Source organism: Tympanuchus pallidicinctus, unplaced genomic scaffold (assembly GCF_026119805.1).
Source record: "Tympanuchus pallidicinctus isolate F22 unplaced genomic scaffold, pur_lepc_1.0 scaffold7, whole genome shotgun sequence".
Lineage (NCBI taxonomy): Eukaryota > Metazoa > Chordata > Aves > Galliformes > Phasianidae > Tympanuchus > Tympanuchus pallidicinctus.
The window spans coordinates 1,019,127-1,038,055 of record NW_026294791.1 but is presented as its reverse complement, the minus strand read 5'-3'; the positions used below and the strand labels follow the sequence as shown (position 1 = coordinate 1,038,055).

General features: G+C 44.8%; 1 protein-coding gene across 1 annotated transcript in view; it reads left to right on the top strand.

Annotated features, from left to right (window-relative positions):
- Window positions 1–2,662: 2,662 nt before the first annotated feature.
- LRRC7 (leucine rich repeat containing 7) overlaps window positions 2,663–18,929 on the top strand; it is a 185,278-nt gene continuing 169,011 nt past the window's right edge. The window contains exon 1 of the mRNA XM_052666829.1: window positions 2,663–2,744. The gene's annotated coding sequence lies outside the window, so the exon portion shown is untranslated. The remainder of the gene's footprint in view (window positions 2,745–18,929) is intronic.

The following is an 18,929-nucleotide window of genomic DNA, read 5'->3' as shown; positions in this document are numbered from 1 at the left end:
CTTTTAGCCCATTTTGAAACATACCGTGCTTGATACATATGCATTCAATGCTTTTTGTGAAACGTAGATCGAGTAAAGAGGCTTGGGATTCACCTCTGGAAAGTACAGCGAGAGGGATGGCTGGGAGACACTGGGTCCTTCACAGCTGTGAGCAGGGCTGTGCTGTGCGTAATTCCCTCGGAGATGAAAACTGCAGTCCTTCCTGCTTTTACAGTTCAGTTTCAAGCCTGCTGTTGCCTGTAGGTTTCCCTGCTTGGAGAAAAATGTCTGCGCAGAGGCAGATCTGCTGTGTTTCTGTCACTGCGCGGTCTGAAGGCGAGGAGCTTGCTGGGAAATACAAGCAGCCTTTTAGAATGATGAAACAGTACTTCTGGGTCACTACAGATATTCCTAAAGCCAGTTTTACGAGTTCACAGTGAGGTTTCCTTACGTTCCAGTTGTCTTTATCTCTTTTTCTCATTGGAGAGGCATACAAATACCGGCCCAGCCGAGCTGCAGGAGGGCATCGGGGCAACTCCGCACGTGAAGCTCTGCAAAGCATGAGGTAAAGACATGGGAACAGAGAGCGCTGTTCCCTTTCCCCTCAGCCTCCTTCATAACTGATGTTGGTGTTGTCTGCCACTGGTTATGGTAGAAAGCAGAACAGAAATGAGTGGAGTTCATTTAAAACGTCAAGGTCGCGGCTGTCCCTCCGGCTCACTGGTACGGTGTGTTACTGCACAAAGAGGTCTGTGCTCTAAGTCTTCCTTTTTCTGGTTTTAAACATAGGAATGAAGCTAATTAGAAACTTATCGATCTGCTGATGTTTAGTGCAGCTGGATTAACGTCCCTGCCCACGAGTTCAAATAGAAGGTGATGTTAAAGCATGAAGGAATAGATGGTGGAGACTGCTGGTGGTAAAGAAAGCTTTCAGCATTTGTGTCTAAGGAGTACAGATACATAATACATGTGGGGACAAGGCAGTAAGTAGATCCAATGTCAAGTTTTAATTTGCATCTCTGCCCCTCCACTAACAGCGCCTTCTAACTGCAAAGGCTAGCCCCCATTTAATTGCTTTTGTTATCATGTGTAGAAGCAGTAGAGCCTGAAAAGCCCATAGCAGTGCCTAAACTGTCAGTGAACGGTGTGTGTATTTACTTGACCAAGCCTATCTTTAACTGTTACTTAGAACAAGATGCTCCAGAAGAAAATATATTACCCTTGGTTTTCCCTTCCTTCCCTCAAAGCATTTGCTTTTATTCAATTTGGAAACAGACACCGGGTGTGTGTATGTTTCATTTTGTATAAATGCTTATGTATGCATGCAGTTTTAGGTAGAATCACAGAATTGTGTAGTGTGGAGATGACACCTTCCAAAAGTCACCCAGTCTGGACTTTCACTCAGTGAATTGATGAGGACCTTGGCCAGTCCAGTTTTGAATATCCCAGGGATGGAGGTCCCACAAACATTCTGGGCTCCTGCTTCTGTTTGTCTGCCCTCCTGGGAAAGGTGTTCATGTAGCGTCAGAACTGATGCTGCTTGGCCTTCCACTGTGCACTCTGACAAGAGCTGGCTCCCATGAGATGGCTGCAGACAGTAGCACAATGTCTTCATACTGAGCAAACCCACTGTCTCAGCTTCTCATATGTCATTGTCTGGTCCTTTTACAAGAGCGTTAGATGATTTGTTCCTAAAGTGAGGGGTTACACAGTAGAGCTACATGGTATGGAAAAAAAAGGGCATTTTCAACCCACTCAACTGAACTGAAGTTTTTTTCATGTCTTGTGAGACGTGCAGCAGAGATCTGATTTCTCCAAAGCATTTGCTGCCTACTCCACTTTTGTCACTTCTGCTTTGTCATTGTAAGTCATGCAAAGTAAGCTAGACTGAACCTTTTTCTCCATACAGTTTTTCCCATGCCTTCATTCACTTCTATTTCTCTTTTCTACGCTCTCATCCAGTGTGCTGAATGACAAAGACAGTACTCAGTTACTCCAGACTAAATTGAATCACTGTGTTGGGTGAGTTTTCAGAGCGTGCTGAACTCCTTTCTGTCATTCCTTACCTGAGTCCCTGCACATTCAGTGCTGTACCAGCTATTCTGCTACATGCTGAGCAAAAGAGTCCTCAACGATGGACATATGCACATAGGTAGCACAGTACTGAGAATGATGAAGACCTCTCGTATTATCTATGAATGTTCTTTTTTAACTCAAGTTAAATTCTTGGGTTACAGATAGGTACAGCTTTCCAAGATCTGTCAGAATGGGCTGCTGTAGGTGGGGGCTCAGTAGAAGAGTGGAGCAAGGAAAGGAAGGCCTGAGGGGCTGCTTCTGCTCTGCAGGGGGCTGGGAGGGAGTGGCCAGAATAAATCCTGCCTCTGGGTTCTGGGTTTTCATGCATGTCTGTTCAAATTTTGAGTTTAAGGGGATGGTTTCTGTGCTTACAGTGTGCAAAACAAACCTGCCTAAGGCTTAGTGAAATGAAACAAAAAGCACAAAGATGCTTCATGCTTGAGAGATGCGTGCTCCCCAAGTTGCTCAGCTGTCCTCTGTACGTGACTTGGGTCCCAGCTGCAGCGTGTTCTCTGTGATGAGGCTGGGGTCACTCCCAGGTGTGTTGGTCAGCAGAAGTAATAAAGACCACACAGCTTAGCAGCTGCTCCTATTCCTGGTTCTTGCTGGTAGTTGCTGGAGTCATTGCAGCACGTGATGTCCATTGGAGGGCATTAACCACCGTGGCTGTAAACCTTCTCTTCAACCAGGTAGGATGAACATTGCTTGGTTCCTTCTCTTATCTGGGTGCTTTTTCTCCTGGATGTGCTTTAAGTAGCTGTTCTGTTCTGAATTATAAAAATACAGCAATGTTCTGTGGAAGCTGTAGAGAGGAGTCATGAAGTCTTCAATAACGTTTGTTTTTATGGTTATGCAATCTCTTAGCTTGTAGGAGTTTTGTTTCTTTTGTGTTTTAAAGATGTAAACTCTTAATGCTGGCTCAAATGAAGTTGTTAACAAAATGCTCTTGATGCACTTTAGGAGCTGAAGCAACAATCGAGGAGCACTTCCTTATTAATATTAACATTAATTGCTACAAAAGACAAAAGAATCTTTCAAGTGGATGGGAGAATTGTGCTTAACTTGTGAGCATCTGTACCACAAGTAGTCATGAAACAAATGCTAGGGTGCTGTGTGCTGAGAGTCTTTTTGCAAGAGGTCCTTCGTGTTGTACCAAATATATGCAAACAACTGCAGAGGGCATGAAGCTGTGTGATCTTTGGATTTCCAGCTCCACTGAGCTCAGAGCTCAGCTTACTGGGGTTAGTTCCAAGTATGATTTCAAAGTCTTGTGGAAATGTTTAATCTATAATTAACAGCTGGTGCTTGTAACCATCTTAGGGGAAGGCTGCGAGCTTAGTGAAAACCTATTTTATTTTTAATAGGCTTCAGAGGTACCAAGTACAAAAGTGACATTGCTATCTATTTCAGTTACTATGCTTGAGATGATTAAGCACTGATACTGTGTGCATCTGAAGTTCTAGTTGTAAATAAAGTCTTTGCAAGTGTAGGCATGAAATGCTTTGGGTTCAAGCGATTAATACAGATTGTTTAAGGCCTGAGGTATTTTTGAAGTAATCCTAAATGAGGACTCTCTCGCTTTGCCTTTCATATATCATTTATATAACCTCCTGCCAAAGGTTCTGTATATACTGGATCATGATATATTAATCAACTCATGTGCTTTTTCCCTAGTTGTTTGGCTGAAGGCTTAATTAAATGGTGCTGGTGAAGGCAGCTGGGTGTGCTTCTTGTTAGCTCAGCTCCACAGGAGGAGCGCAGAGCTGCTTGCTTGCTTTGCTCTGCAGGGCTCTGGGTTCCAGCCTGCCTTGCTGAGGCACAGAAGTACCTAAATATCAGGTGCCCACTGCAGGCCTGTATGGTCCTGGGGAAAATACAGCCTGTATGGGGAGCAGAAATTACAGAGAAAAGGGCCGTAGGTGGATGCTGATGTCTCCAGCTGGAGCTCCCTGAGGTGCTGGTGGCTGCCTGGGGTTCCTCCCCGCGGGGCTCAGTGCCTCGTGCACCTGATGCCTGTGTGCAAGGCAGGCATGCGCGTTTTCCCCTTGGGCTTCTCAGCTGGGATAAGAGTGATCGTGGCCAGGTGTGGTTGCAGGCATTTCAAACTAATGTGCAGATTTGTTGATTTTCCTACCCTGCAGTGTTCTCTTTTCTTTTCGTAACATTTAAATGCAAAAAATAATTAAAAAAAAATCAGTTTTGATCTCTTAAATGTTCTTTGGTTTATGCAATCCACAAACCAAGTTTTCCAGAAGTAGTGAGATGTGTGGAGAGGCTTTAAAATTCTCAGCCATCTGGGGTAGAAGAGCTGGATTTTGTGTTTTTCTTTTTGGTGTGTGTAGTGCTTGTGGCTTGCTACGTAGATCCCAAAGGCATTGTGGAATCTAACTCCTCTGTATCTGCTGGCTTGAAAAGATGAACTAAATACACTTTTTAAGGATAAAAGCTGTTCTACATTGTTTCATTATCAGAATCTGCTTGAGGATGGGAACTGCTGAGTCACAGCCTGAAGCACTGATCACCTGTGGAAAGGATCTGCTCAGCCCTGGGAGCACAGGTGAAGGCAGCTCACTGATGGGGGTGGGAGGGGGGAGCCTGGCTGCTCCTCTCCTAGGGCTGACTGCCACTGGGGAAGGATCTCTAGGTGCACATCCCTCCTTGGTACAGTTTTCCTTGTGAGCCTATAAAATCTTGAGCTGCCTGCACTGACGTGGTTACTTTTCCTGTGGAGGGGATGTGAGAGATCTGTTAGGTAACTGCAGCACAGGAAGACTCAGAGTAAGAGGCATGCTGGTCCTGCCTGATGTGATGGCATGCCCGATGGACTGAGCAGTTGCTCTTCAGTTCAGTTTCTCATAGTGAGATTTGGATAGCTTGAGGCTATTGAAAATCCTCCTATGACTTGCTGAGAGCTACAGTTTCTGCACCAACAAAATGCAGAATGAAACCTTGGGGAGGATAAACAGGCAGAGGAAAAAGGAGAGATCCTTGGGAGCAGGCTACCTCTGCTGTAATATGTGAAATCGATAGCTTTTCTTGTGCAAAATCATTCTTTTTCCTGCTGTCAGCTGTACTGTGTGGGCTGCTGTGTTACTGTGTGCTGCAGCAGGTTATTAGTGAAGTAATTCTGCTGAAGTATGTTCTAAGAATAAATTATAACGTTATCTCCGTCCTGTAGAGCGTTATTGCTCTGCCTACAGCTTGCTAGCAGATGTACAAAGGTAAGGTGATGCTTCTGGTTGTTGTGATGGATTTTGTATCTGAGCAGTTACTCTTTTACCCTGAAAAGCATTTCTCCAATCATTTACGTTACTGCTACAATAAAAATAATAAAGTCTATAGAACTTGGCTGTTTGATGGAAGTGTCAGCATCTTTTGCTCTTCTTGCTTATGCTGATCTCTGAATTCCTTGAAGGTTCTTTGTGAAATGAAACACGAGCAGTGCAGCAAATCAGCTATCGGCTCCTGTGAGGGCTGGATGTCCTCCTGCTTTTGGAGCGCCTCCCTCTGATGGAAACAGTGAAACCACCTAACTAGATGTTTTTCTTTTATTCCTGGGAGAGAATATGGATGAGCAGAGAATCAAGGTGTGTGGCTAATTGCTTCTGCTTGGCACTTGGGGACAATGGCTGGAATTCTGTACTTTGTTTTGGGCCTTGTTTGTGCAGCAATCTGCAGTGAGGGGTTACACTGTGGGGCAATGACTGGTGCTGTTTCCATCCAGTAAGGGCACTTCTTGTGGTGCCTTTTTTGAACTGATGGTGTGATTTCTATTAACCCAATGTTACGTGCATTTCTCTTCGGCCATCTTCGGTTTAAATGCAGCTCCAAGTGATTAAACTGCTCTTTTTGCTCTGATCTTTTTAAGAGTTATCAGCAGAATAGCATAGTTTGTCACTGAATCTAAAATAAGCCATCAGTGTGTGCTTCCATAATGGCTTTGTGCAGCTCCTGAGGTGTGTGACATCCTGTCGAAGTCATTTCTAGAAGAGAAGGTGCAGATGACAGCTTCCTTCTGGTAAGAGTGAAAGAAAAGTTCATCTGGTAATTCAGTGTTTTCACTTTGTATGCTAGGAGTTTGCTTCTGTGGTGTTCTGGACAAAAAGCAGACCTTCCTTCAGTGATGTCTGTGTGTGTGGTTTTACTGAACATTGATGGCCCTTGTGCTGGGGAAGAAGAGTGATTACCTGACTGCTGCAGACCTGTAAGTAGCAGATGCTTCAGATATGGGCATATTGCCTCCTAGTTCCCTCAGCTACCAAATAACTGAAGCAAAACCTGACAAAAACCAGACGTGTAGATTTGGTGAGGTTGGTCTGGAAAACAATCCTTTATGTGGTTGCTTATTTGTTGCTTTCATTTGTGAACTGCACTGCAGCTGTGCCCAGTTCTTCACAAAGTAGTTCATCAGGTCTATTATTCTGCAAATGCGTAGCAGCTGTTGCTCAAATCCAGCCTGATTGCAGGTGCCCTCTGCAGTTTTACGCGATTGGTTTACTCCAAACACTTTGTTACTAAATCATTCATTTGCTTGTAACCATCCATACAAAGTGTGCATTAAAATGCTGCTTGTGCTGCAGTTCGAAAGCAGTTGCTGGAAAGATGAAAGGATAGGATCCTACGGAGGGTACGGCTCTCTTATTGCTCTCTTATTGAGCACGTTCACGCCTCCTGGCTGCTGGTGAGAGGCACAGGCTCGCGTCCAAAAGGGGAAATGCTCAGATTGGAGCATTTACCATTTCTCATCTTGCCATTGTCTGGGAGCAGCCGGGAGGCAGTAGGCGTGGGTGCTGTGCCTGCTTGCAGGCATCCGTCCCAGCGGGTCCTGGTGCTTCCTCGCTCTCCACGAGCCTCTGAAGGGCCGGTGTTGCTGGGGGGGCAGCCGGCAGGCACGGCAGCAGAAGGGAGATGCTGGGAGGAGCCGGGAAGGAGCGTCCTGAAGCTAGAAATAGCGCCACGATTTTCTTAGATCTTCTGGAGCGTCTGCAGGACTCTCCAGCAAAGCGAGTGGCGTTTGTGTGCACGCGGTGTCGCGGGGGCTGGTGGCAGTGTTAGCCCTGCTGCCTTCACCAGCTGAGGCTGCACTGCTGTAATTCCCAATTTGGAGCACGGCTGTCTCTTGAACAGTTAAAGTGAATTGGAAGATCCAAACAGCTTGAAAAAAAGTGAAGAATGTATTAAAACACAAAGCAGGTTTTTTTCATTGGGACTTGTCTGTAGTCTTCTTAAATGCTACACATTTTGCAGAGATGATGAAGAAACTTGAAGACTTGTGCGTGGCTGCTTGGTGGATGTGTCAGACCCGAGGGTCTGAAAGTCTAAGGGTGCAGGCATACTTTCTATGACATCCATCATCTTGTGTCTATTAATGCCTGAAAAATCCACTGGGCACTGGGGTGACTCTACTAGAAAGTCAGAGCAGACAAGTGATCCCTGGCTCAGAGTTCAAAGCACGATGTCCTGCACTGCAGCGAGCAATAGAACCAGAAGTACGCCCCGAGTGCCTCTGAGAGCTTCTATCGGCGGGCTCGGGAGCCTGACTGCTTCCAAAGGAGATGGAGCGAGCCCTTGCTTTTCGGGATTCCTGTCCTTCCTTGGCGTGATCGATTTCTGCCGCATGGTGGTGGTAGTGCTTTTTTCTAACCCTGAAAAGTTGCTTCTAGGATCAGCTGCTTTATTTGTTTAATGCAACTTAATAACAGCAGGTTGATTTAGTAAAGGTTTCGTGCGATTCTCATGCTGCTTTCGCAAGCAGTGTGTTACAGGGCTATGTCAGCTTTGTACAACAGATCTGTTGTGCTGTGGCAAGGCTGCTATTGCCAGCTTCCTCTGCACTTAATATTTTTCATTGCTCTTGGTGATCTATGACAGCTTTGTTCTGTTGGAGGAAAGAACTTTTTTCAAATAACCTGCAGACAATTTATTTTGAGTCATTAAACATGAGTTTATATAAGCTTTCTTTGTAGAAGTGTGATTTAGGTGTTGTGTTATGGGAATATATTAGTTCCAGTCTGTAGTAACACATCTGAAATCTGCAGATACCCTGCTTGTCAGCCTGGGAGCCATCTTGCTCAGGGACAATGACTGGTGTGCTGTTGCTCAGCAGCAGAAGCAGCAGCATGTGCATGTGTGAGCTCCTGCAGTGGGCTGATGTGATCAGGTCTCCTTGACCAGGTATTTTACTGGATCTGTAAGGATATGAAAGCCTGGGAAGCAGCTTGGTGAGATGGTACAGAAAGGTAATTGAAAAGGTGTGTGTATCCAGCAGTCTCTACCTGGCTGTCTGCAGGCTGGAATTTGGGGCAGGAGCTCAAGTAGGAGTTCAAATAAGCTTGATTATAGTCACTGAAGGAAGTATGAAAGTGCTGTGGCCCTCTTCCATTCATCCCTTGTTAGTCTTGCTCTGAACTTTCCTTGTGTGCTGTAGCCTGGTGGTACAGGCAACTGATGCTTATCTTTCTAGTGGACACTGAAACTAGAACTGGTCCTCTGGTTTTGCCCTAATTGCAGACAGAGGATTTCCTCAGACAAAAGGATGAATCTGTGGAAGCAGTAGGCTCAGAGCAAGCCTTTGCTTCTCTTTGTCCCCTCCCTCATTACTGAGCCTTCTGGCAAAGGCTGGGCAGGTCTGGACCATGAGGAAGGAGCCCTGGAGCATCCATGTCAGTAGCTGTCTGGGCTGGCAGTGCTGGCAGGAGCAAAGGACAACACAAAGTTTCTATTCTGCTGCAACCAGCTTATTCCATCTCCTTCTGTGTGATTTTTTTTTTTTTTTTTAATCTTATTTCTGTTATTCTTCCTAATCTGTGGGTGATGTGTATGCAGAAAACGTTTAGAAGATGGGCCTTCTTTATGCAAGCATTTTTCTCAGAGGACTGATTCAGGGGAGGAAAAAAAAAAAGGAAATTTTTCAAGTAGAAGGGAAACCACTTGAAAATCACCATGGTTTGATTAGAAACAACACTTGAAGAAAAATCCTGGATGGAAGACAGAGGAACAAATTGACCATGTGAAACAGGGACAGGAGGAACTGAGGAGGGGAGAGGCTTGGTGAGAATTCTCTCAGTTAACATTAACTGCTGCTTCTGGTGGGATAGGGCCTCTGCTGAAGTTCTTGTTGTCTTCTCCCTGTTGCACCCTAAGGAAGCCATACACTTTAGTTTTAATTACATATGCTATGCACATCAGAGCATCACTTGGGCGCTGGCTCCTGTAAGGATGAAATGCATTGAGCAGCTGAAGTGCTGCTTGATGTGGATACTACTGTTTCAGTTGAGTATAGTTGGAGAAAGAAGGCACCTTTGTAACTGAGGTCAGGGATGTTGTTACCCTCACTTGCAGCTCTGGCAGTACGGCGCACTGACAGAACATCAAGAGCATTCAGTCAGCACAACTCTTGCATACCTGCAATAGGCTTACAGTAATACTGCAGTACAATCTGTAGTGAGTAGGATTTGAGTTGTACAGAGTTAAAGGTTTTCTCAAATTTCTGTACCTGATTTGTAAGCTGTGGACAAAAATGTCCATCTCTTGAATATTTTTCTGGGTCACAGTGCACTATTATCAACTGGCATCCTGTATAGCAGATTACAACTATTCAATTTCCAGCCAACTGTTTTTTAAAAAAAACAAATATTCTCTGACTCAGAGACAAGGTACTATTCTAAAATTGTTAGAGCTTGTTGTTAAAAATGACCTTCATGCAGTAGTAGGTTATTTTGTTTAAATAGAAGGCTAAAAATAAGTTTTTCATTTCAGCAGGGTAGATTTTGATAGACCAAAAGAATTGTTGGGCTGTTAACTGAGGGGAGAAATTTGAACCTGAAGAAATGCCAGAACTTCTCTAGGTTTGGTGGCAGCTGTTGGAGCGGTTGAGAAGAAAGACTCGATCCTCTCTGTGGTGCTTGGTTAGAAAGAACCTCGTGAATGACTATTGGACCCAGAAAGGCTGGAAAGAGAAGGCCAGATTCGTGAAGGAACCAACATGATAAAGCTGGGGACTTCTAGTAGTTTTGTTTCATGTTGGTCTCTGTCTGATGGTGTGTCCTAATGGACAGAAACCTTTGTGTCCGGTTCTGAAGTCTGGCTCCTCTCACCTTAGGCATACCTCAGATTCATCTTCCCTTCAAAATCCAGCTGTTCCCATCTTTGTGCAGCCAGTCTGAGGTATTCATGCCCTAGCTTCTTTTCAGCTACTTGTGATGAATATTTATGCGCAGTAGAGCTGTCTGACAGGAATGCCCTTCATCCTGTGCAGGATAGATGGTGCCATGGAGGTTGTGGTAGATGGACCAAGGACTTAATCTCCACCTGGGAGTTGGCATCTCTATCCCAAGGGTGCCTCCGCTCCAGTTTCAACGCTGCTTTTGGAAAGTGGGTTTTCTTCCCTCTGGTCTTGCATTTTAAAAACTATCAATAATCTTTTTTTTTTTTTTTTTAACCTGAAGTGGGTGGAAACAGTAAGAAAATAGAGTGAGTTTTTTTTAATATGAGCTCTGCTATGGAAATGCAGTCTTAAGTCTTGAGCAGTCTCGGTAACCGGAAGCAACCAATCCCATCCACAATTAGTTCATTATTCTTTTCAGCCTGTTTTTCCCCTGATAACACATTTTCAACAACTCTAATTTTAGACTAGATACACAGGCACATTCAGCAATGCCAAAAGTGTTGTAGTAATGTGCTGAAGATTGTCTTGATTTCATGTTGAATGATGCTGATGGGAACGTGCCAGGCTACCCACGTATCTGCAGCCAAAGAGCAAACTGAAGGAGTCATGCTTTGCATTGCATGTTACATTTCCAGCTTTCTGTGTGCAGAACAGCTATCTGCTTACCCACACACGTGGGTTAGTCACTGCACTGAGCTCTGCTTTTCACCCATAGGGTCTGCTCCCGTTTGTCCATGAATTTGTCAGTAATGTTAATATCCTGCAAATAGTGCTGTTAACATCGTGCACACGGGTTAGCAGGCGTTCCTTAAGGCTGTCATCTGAATTCAGGCTGATTAGAAGCCACGCAGGGAGTGAATTCAGGTTTGTGCTCAGGGTGAAGGCGTGCAGTCCTTACATTCATTTCTCCGCTTCCAAAGCGATGGTGAAGCTTTTGCTCCACAGCTACTCTTGATTTCAGTGCAGTACTATGAGTGCTCTGTAAGTGTCAAGTTTGGGTGGTTCGGCTTCTGAAGCCTTTAGATTAGGACTCTGCTCTCATAGGTGAAGTTTCAAGAAAATAGGAAACTTATTTTCTACAGAGACTTCAACCACTGAAAAGTGACAACTCCTGGATGTTTTCACCCACAGCCCTGTACACGCAGGAGAAATGATTGTGGCTTACATTGGTGATTTAAAAAAACAAACAAACAGCTCTTCTGTTTGGACCATAACTCATGGAAAATGAGATTTTTCTTCACAGGTGAGCATTTTAAAAGTAGTTGAGTGTGTTTTAAAATCTAGATAACGGTCTCTTTTTCTTAACAGCTGTTGAGATAAACAGATGTGCTCTGAGATGATCATGGCCTCATTTAGCTCCAGCTTTCCTAAATTTAGACTTTTCAAGCATAATTGTTGTCCTGGTATTTTCAAAGGGAAGTGTGAAGGAACCAAGTGTGGGAAGACCAACGCACACCTCAGGCTGCAGAGCTTTGGTCCGGCAGCAGCCAAGCTGTGCTTGGTCCTTCTTCCTCAAGAATGAAAGAGCTGATGTGTGTTCACCTGTTTGTGCTTGTGAAGGTCCATGGAAACACAGCCTTTTGGGCTTCATGAAATGCCATCCCTCCCTGGTAGCACAGCTGAGAGCAGAGCAGATAGCTCAGACCTGGATTTGGAACACCTCAGAGCGAGGATCTCTGTTAATTCTAACCTTCACTGCTGCATATTTGAAAAGGGCATAGTGACAAAATCAGATCCAGATCCAAGCACTGAACTGGAATTGTACAACTTTTCATAGATGTCTCATTTGGAATCTGGAATTTGGCTCGGATCCGTTTTGTTTAAGACATCTCCAAACTAAGGGTTTTACCAGAAGTTTCTAATGGCATATTCTCTTAATGAAGACAAATGGCTTCAGTACAACTTCCTTAAGCAGGGCTTCCTTGGGAGCTCTCACAGGCAGCAGAGCAGGTGGGCAATGGCGCAGTGTGATCCCTGGCTCTCAGACCTGCCCTGTGCCACCTGTGCTCTGCTTCCCTGCTGCTGTGTGCACCGGGTGGGTTAAAACCTGTGGATCCCTGCCAGGCTGTCAGTCTGTCACCTACAGCAAAGTTCAGTTTCTCTGTATGTGATGTGCTCTCGTTAAAGCCAGGAAAGAATTTTGAAAGTACTTTGTAAGTTTAGAGTGCATATAGAAAAGTTTTGAGGAGCAGTGGATCCTTGGTGTAGCATTGGGGTTCAGGTTGTTTCCAGAGCATGGATGTTAGTGGGGGTGGTGCTCAGCCACAGCTTCAGCCATGTAGCTTAATATTCTGCTCTTACACAAGGGCAAAAACTGTAGCTAAATTTGTTGCTTGATCTCTCTTGTCTTCAGGGATATAATTTGTAGGTTATGCAAGATTTCGTTGAATTAAAAAATAAAAAAAAAGCAAACCCAACTGCTCCTTCTTGTTCTGCTTGTGCTGTAGACTTGTCCAAGCAATCCTGGGCTGAACTCCAGCCCCCAGCTCAGCTGCAAAGGGCTGAAGCACACAGACTTCCTTGTCAAAGAATCGTGGAACTGTAGGGCCTGGAAGGGACCTCTGGAGAGCATCCAGCCCAGCCCCCTACTGCAGGTTACAGTGAAGGTGCTGCTGTGTCTGAGCAGAGGTGTGTGGGCAGTGTGCTGTCCCCACCTGCAGGCGCACAGAGCTGGGCCAGCAGTGCTGTCCTGTCCCATCCCAACAGGTCATTGCTGTGCCTGGGTTTGGTACCTTGTCTCATCTCATTTGTATGCTGTTGTTGTTTTGTAGCAGTAGGGATAATTCTGTGGTTTGCTATCCAGCAAGCAGTTGTGTGACGTTGAGTAAATGCACGTGGAGCACCTCAGCAGTGCCCACAAAGCAGGGCGAGTGATGCGAGAAAGGTGTGTGTCCAAAGCTTACATGGGCAATGAAATATCTCAAAGGTGGTATTCATCCTGAACAATTACACAATGGTGAATCATGCAGCACAAATTATATTTTAAAGAGTAGTCTGCAGAACTGCCCACTTATGATAATGCTCAGAGATTTCTGGGGCTTTGTCCTACAAGTTATTGAACAATTCTAATGTGAGAAACACAAAAAGTCAATTTATAACTAGCTATCTATATTTACTGTCAGTAATAGTGAGTAATGGTGTTTAACTGGTGTTTTGTTGACTGCTTTAGAACCAAGAGACTATTTAGAGAATTAGCCATGCCACAAACATGTAGATTAAAAGGAAAACAAACAATCTGTGAGGTTTTTATTCAGTCGAGAGATCTTCCTTTTCCTTAACTGAAATTCTCTCAAGATTCAGGAGTTCCCTTCTGAATTGTGGCTGTGGTGATTACATCCCATGTGTCACACAGATGCGCTGCCCACCGATATTGAAGTTCTCAGAAATCATAATGGACAAAGACAGATGTTGCCAGGTTTAGAAATAAAACTAAAACAACAGGAACAACGTAGCAGCTCATCAGAATTCATCAGCATCCAAGGTTTAATTCCACGGTGCTGTACTGTTATCTGTCAACCATTCATGCAATTAAGAGAAAATATCTCCCAACGTTTCCATGGTGCTAAAGCACTCCAGGAGAACAGCCAGCCCACACAGGGCCTGGGAGCAATAAAATATTAATTCAGAACAAGCACATGTTCGATAATCTCAACATTTAATACAGGCGATAGTAATTGGGTCCTAGCAAATTATTCAGTTAAACAAAGCTGTGCCAGATAGTATACTACTTGGCAGTGGGTTTATTTGCAAAAAATAAAACCTATTTACTGTGGGATTAGGACCACAGATACGGAAGCAGTGCCATGTGAGCAAAGCAGATACTGTGGCTGCTGGACTTGGACTGACTGGCTGCAGGGAAAGCACTTCTCTCAGGATGTGCATCTCCAAAAGGGAGGGAGTTGGATGTGCTGCGCCAAGGAGAGAATGATTCACCTGCTGCACGCTTTGGAGGTGACAAAGGGGGCTGGTTTCAGTGTCTGCTGTAAGAAGTTGCAAGTGGAAATACAGTTTTGACTTTTGGATGATGCTGTGTGTAGCTGGGGGTCGGACTTGATGATCTCTGTGGGTCCCTTCTGTCTTGGGATGTTCTGGGAGATACAGAGTGGATGTGGTGCTGGGTTGTGCCTCCACTCAACACTGCTCCTGCTGCCCATGCACTCCCCTGCAGCCAGCTGCATACACCCTGCTGCTGAAGCATTGCCTGGCACTGCATGAGCAGTGCATCAGACATGATGCAGCCAGGTTGAGGCGTAGCTGCAATGCTCCCCAGGCAGGGAGGCTGGATGGTCCCTTCCAAACTCAACCAGACTGCAATTCTGTGCTGTGAGCTCCACTAGCAGAACCTGGCTGTGCTAGAGTTACCACCTTCTCTTGAAAATAAATCATGCTTGAGATGTCAGCTTTTCAGAATGCTTTCCTTAAGAAATTTTGAGAGTGGTGCAGCATCTCTACATCATGCATCTCGTATCTTGATATAAGGAAGAAGGGTGTTTTATTTATGTGTATTTTTAATAATAATGATAGTGAGGTGCAGGCATAGGCTGCCCAGGGAGGTGGTGGGTGCCTCCCTCCCTGCAGACACTCAAAGTTAGGCTGGATGGGGCTCTGAGCACGTGATGGACACCGTGGGTATCTGTGTTCACTGCAGGGAGGTGAGACGAGATGGCCCTTAAAGGACCTGTACTGCTCGAGTGATTCTGTGATTGGGAGCTCCTGGAGCCCAAATCCAGTCTGTGGTGCCTGGAGCTCTGTGCTCCTGTGTGTTCACAGCACAGTCTGTGTGCTCAGCGCTGTGGGTAGAGGCAGGAGCCCTGCTGGGGTTTTGAAGAGCTGCAGATGATGAAAGGGCCATCAGAAGCCCTTGGTTTCCTTTCATCTGTTCTTCGCAAGGTGGTGTTTTTGTTCAGGTTCCCTAAAAAGGGAGAGCTGGAAAGCTGTGAGGGGAAAGACCCACCGCGAGTGTCCGATCAGCTGGGTAACGTGGTAACTTGGTAATTTGTACCCAATTGCCTTGTAATAAAAAGGACAAGCTCACAGTTTGTCTGGTAACATTGTTTGTCAAGAGCCGGCGATACATTTGCAATGTGAGTAATGTGCTTTGAGAAGGGGTATTTATAGTGACAATTTGTGGAGGACTTGCAACTCTTCTCATGTTCTTATAGCCTGTAAACGCCTGGCAGATAGGGCTCTGCTGGCTCCCTTAATAAGCCAGACAGAAACCAGGAGTTGCTGGCTGGAAAAAGCCTTTAAGAGGCTGAAGGGTGTTTTAAACTTCTTAGGTGTTTGATCTTAAAAAAAAAAAAAAAAAAAAAAAAAAAAAAAAACCCTGAAAAAATAAATGAGGATAGCTTCAGCAAGAAAGGATGTCAAAACTGTGCTTAAAAAGGAAAGGTTGAGAGGAAAATATTGTGAATTTTTGCTTTTTTCCCCTAAAATTTTCCACTTCAGTGGCTAATTAACATTTCAGAGAAAGGAAGGTTTTGCTAAAAATCCAGTATTTCTGCTTAAGGCTTGGCTTAAAAGTGTGTCCTTGGGATCTCCAGGAAATCTGTAGAAAAATAGGCTAATATTGGCATTCCTAATATTTTAAAGACGAAACAAAGAGCAAACGCAGCAAAGCCATTGCAGGCAGTCTTACAAGGCCATTCACAAGCAAAATTCACACAAGCTTTTTTTTAAATACTTGGCAGCTCATCTTTCATGTGAGTTGCACTGCTCTTCCCGTGTTTTTCTGAATAATGCATCCTGGGTGTTCGGTCCCTTAAGATACTTTTAGACTTATTTCCACTTTGACGTTGAGCCAAGTTAGTGTACTATTGGTAGTAGCTAAAATTAGTTCCTTTCTTTTTTTCGGTACATCAACTCCTAGCAGTTTTATTTCAACCCTCTGAACCTCGTTTTTCCTGGGTCCCTCTGACAGAGCCCAGCACAGGGCAATGCTGACATGGGAGAGCACGGGTCTGGAAGAGAAAGAGGAGGCAAGGAAATGGGGGTCAGGATTGGAGCAGTCTGGTTGGGAACGCTTCATGACAAGCTCCTATATCAGAGATTTGTCCTGCAAAATGAGCTGTCAAAAGAAGCTTTGTGCTTCCTGGAGCCAGTGTAACAGGCTGACTGAACAGAGTAGTTGGACAAGCAGATCAACAACCGGAGCTACAATGCTTTTGATGCCTGGGTTATGTGCTCTTGTGTCTGTGGTTTTCAGTTTGCCCAGAACAGATCAGCAATCCTGCTGCTCCTCCAGTGCACTGCACAGCATCACTCAGCACGTACTGCAGTCTGTTGCCTGACTGCAGCTGCTCAGTGGGCTGTGGCACTGCTGGTTTCTGCTAGCTGCAGCTAACTGCTGCAACCCATGTTGGTGTGTGGGAGAATGAAATGCATAAAAGCAGGTGAACGTTTCAGTACAGAAACGAGCCAGACTTTTGTTCTGCAGATTACCTTTACGCTCAGTTTGGTTATGTGAAATTTTATTAGACAACTTATCCATCTTTGTCCCACCAGTGTGACACAAAAAGGAGTAATTATGAATGTTAATACATTGATACAGTGCTCTCATTTTTTCTTTTTTAGTAAGAATAGTTCTTGTTAGGGTGAGAAATACAATCCAACAACGACTTCTTTCTCCATCATGTCTTACTGCTACAACAAAGCCCCAAATGCAGAAGCTTTCAGAACATGAACACAATACTCATTGACCTTCTCTGATGTGAGACTGACAGCACTGCAGAAAAATTGCAACTTCAGGCTTATTTATGTGAAACTTCTCAGAAGTCATTTATCACCAGTTATTTGCAGAATGTTTTTTCTAATAAGGTATTTCACCCTTAATGCTTTGTCAAAGCTTCTGCTGTATGTTAATATGTCAGCTGTTTGTACACTTCTGACGTGACGCTAAATTGTGTTTGTGACAGCACTGTCATCAATAAGTGCTCTGGGTTTCCATCTTCTGGAGTTGCTTTCCTCTTCAGTGCTGTACTTTGTGCTCTTGCTTCATCCTCCCTGGGGAAAATGGTTGCAGGAGCCCAAATTCACAGCTGTGGGCACTGCTCTGTTCCTGTAACTGTTGTAGCATTACTCGGCCTTGGTTATGGCAAAACAATGTTTCTCCAACCTGTGGAAGAAAAGAAAATCCATTCTTCTGGGAGGTGGCTGTGATTGGAATATTGAGGATCATAATCTTGGATGTGGGATGTTTTGGCTTTTTTCTGAGCGCTCTCTGCCTCTTTAGGCTGTATGGTTTCCTAGCTACCTCCAAATCATGAGGTCTGTTGGTTTTGGACCTCCATTTCTGGCTTACAGCTTTATTTACAAAGACTTCTTGCCATAATTTTGCCATCTTTCTCTGAAGGGCAAACCCTTTTTATTTTGGCCCTGCTGAAGTTCAGTGCTGCTCGTCCCTCTGTGCCCAGGGACAGGCCTGTCTGTGACAAGGCAGCTTCCTCCTCCGGGCAGAGCTGAGAGGCTGTGCAGATGAGGATTATGGCAAGCATGGTTGCTGGGTGGAAGTCACTGAGCCGTAAAGGACTTTGAATACAATGCTGTGTACACTGGCTTAGCCGTGAGAACTCAGCTGTGGTCTTTGTGTTTTTGTTTTGATTTTTCCTAACTAATCCAGTCCTAGGGCCAAGGCAAAGCCAGGAATCCTTTGGCTCTTTGTAGATTATGGCTGCGCTTCTGAAAGCAGCGCTGAGCTTGAGGGTTGCTCCTAATATGCTGCCCTCATTTAGTTGAAATACTCTGGATTTCAACTGTTCTGCCCCTTTCATGCTATGTTTCTCCTTTGCTTTTGTTCTCTTGCTCCATCTGTCTCAGTTTTCTGCCTCATCAAGGGGGAGCTGTGGGTCACAGCCAAATGCTTCCTGCTGCCTGTGTGCTGAAAGTTCTGGTGGGGCTTTTTGCCTCGAGTTTCTACAAAGATTTCAGTGTGGAGGCTGTGAAAACAGACCCATGTCACCTTGTTGAAGTTACCATGCTTTTGGTTGAGCTCTGCAGACCATTAAACTGAAAGAATGTCGCTTGTCTTACAGCACAAGTTGTAGAGAGCAGCAGCCTGCTTTGTGTATCACTGGAAAGTGGGGCTTTTCTCCTCTTATTTACTACAGGTGTCTGGGACTTAGTGTGCTTTTAGCTGGGAGTATCAATGCTACTGCAGTTTACTGGAGGTAATCCAGTTTTTTAGGTCCAATTCTCTCTAATGCTCATTCTAACACTGAAGTAATTAATGCTACTCATTGATGATGTGGTGCTTAGGGCCGCGGTTAGTGAGCATGGTGGGGATGGTTGGCTGGTAGGACTTCATGACCTTAGGGCTCTTTCCCGACCTTAATGATTATATGATCGCTTCCAGCAGTGGATGCCTTGCAGGATTTCTGCAGTGCATGGGGGAGATGGTGGGGCAGCCACGTTCCTGTGCTTCCTCAGACCTCTTGCACCATACATCTCTGTGCTTGGCTTTGTCCTTACTGCTTCCGCTGTGCTGCAGCTCATCCATAAACATATCATGCTGCCTCTTAATTATGTGTATTAATTCTGCATTCATAGGTTGTTTGAGGCTTACTTGAATGCTTAAGATCACTTCATAACACTTAAAAGAATGTGAATAATGAAGACTTATTATTTGAAGACCATGTGTTTCTCTTTCCTGCTGGACTAGGATATATTTTTGCTTGCGCATGTAGGCCATCGTTCCTGACTTTTATGTCCT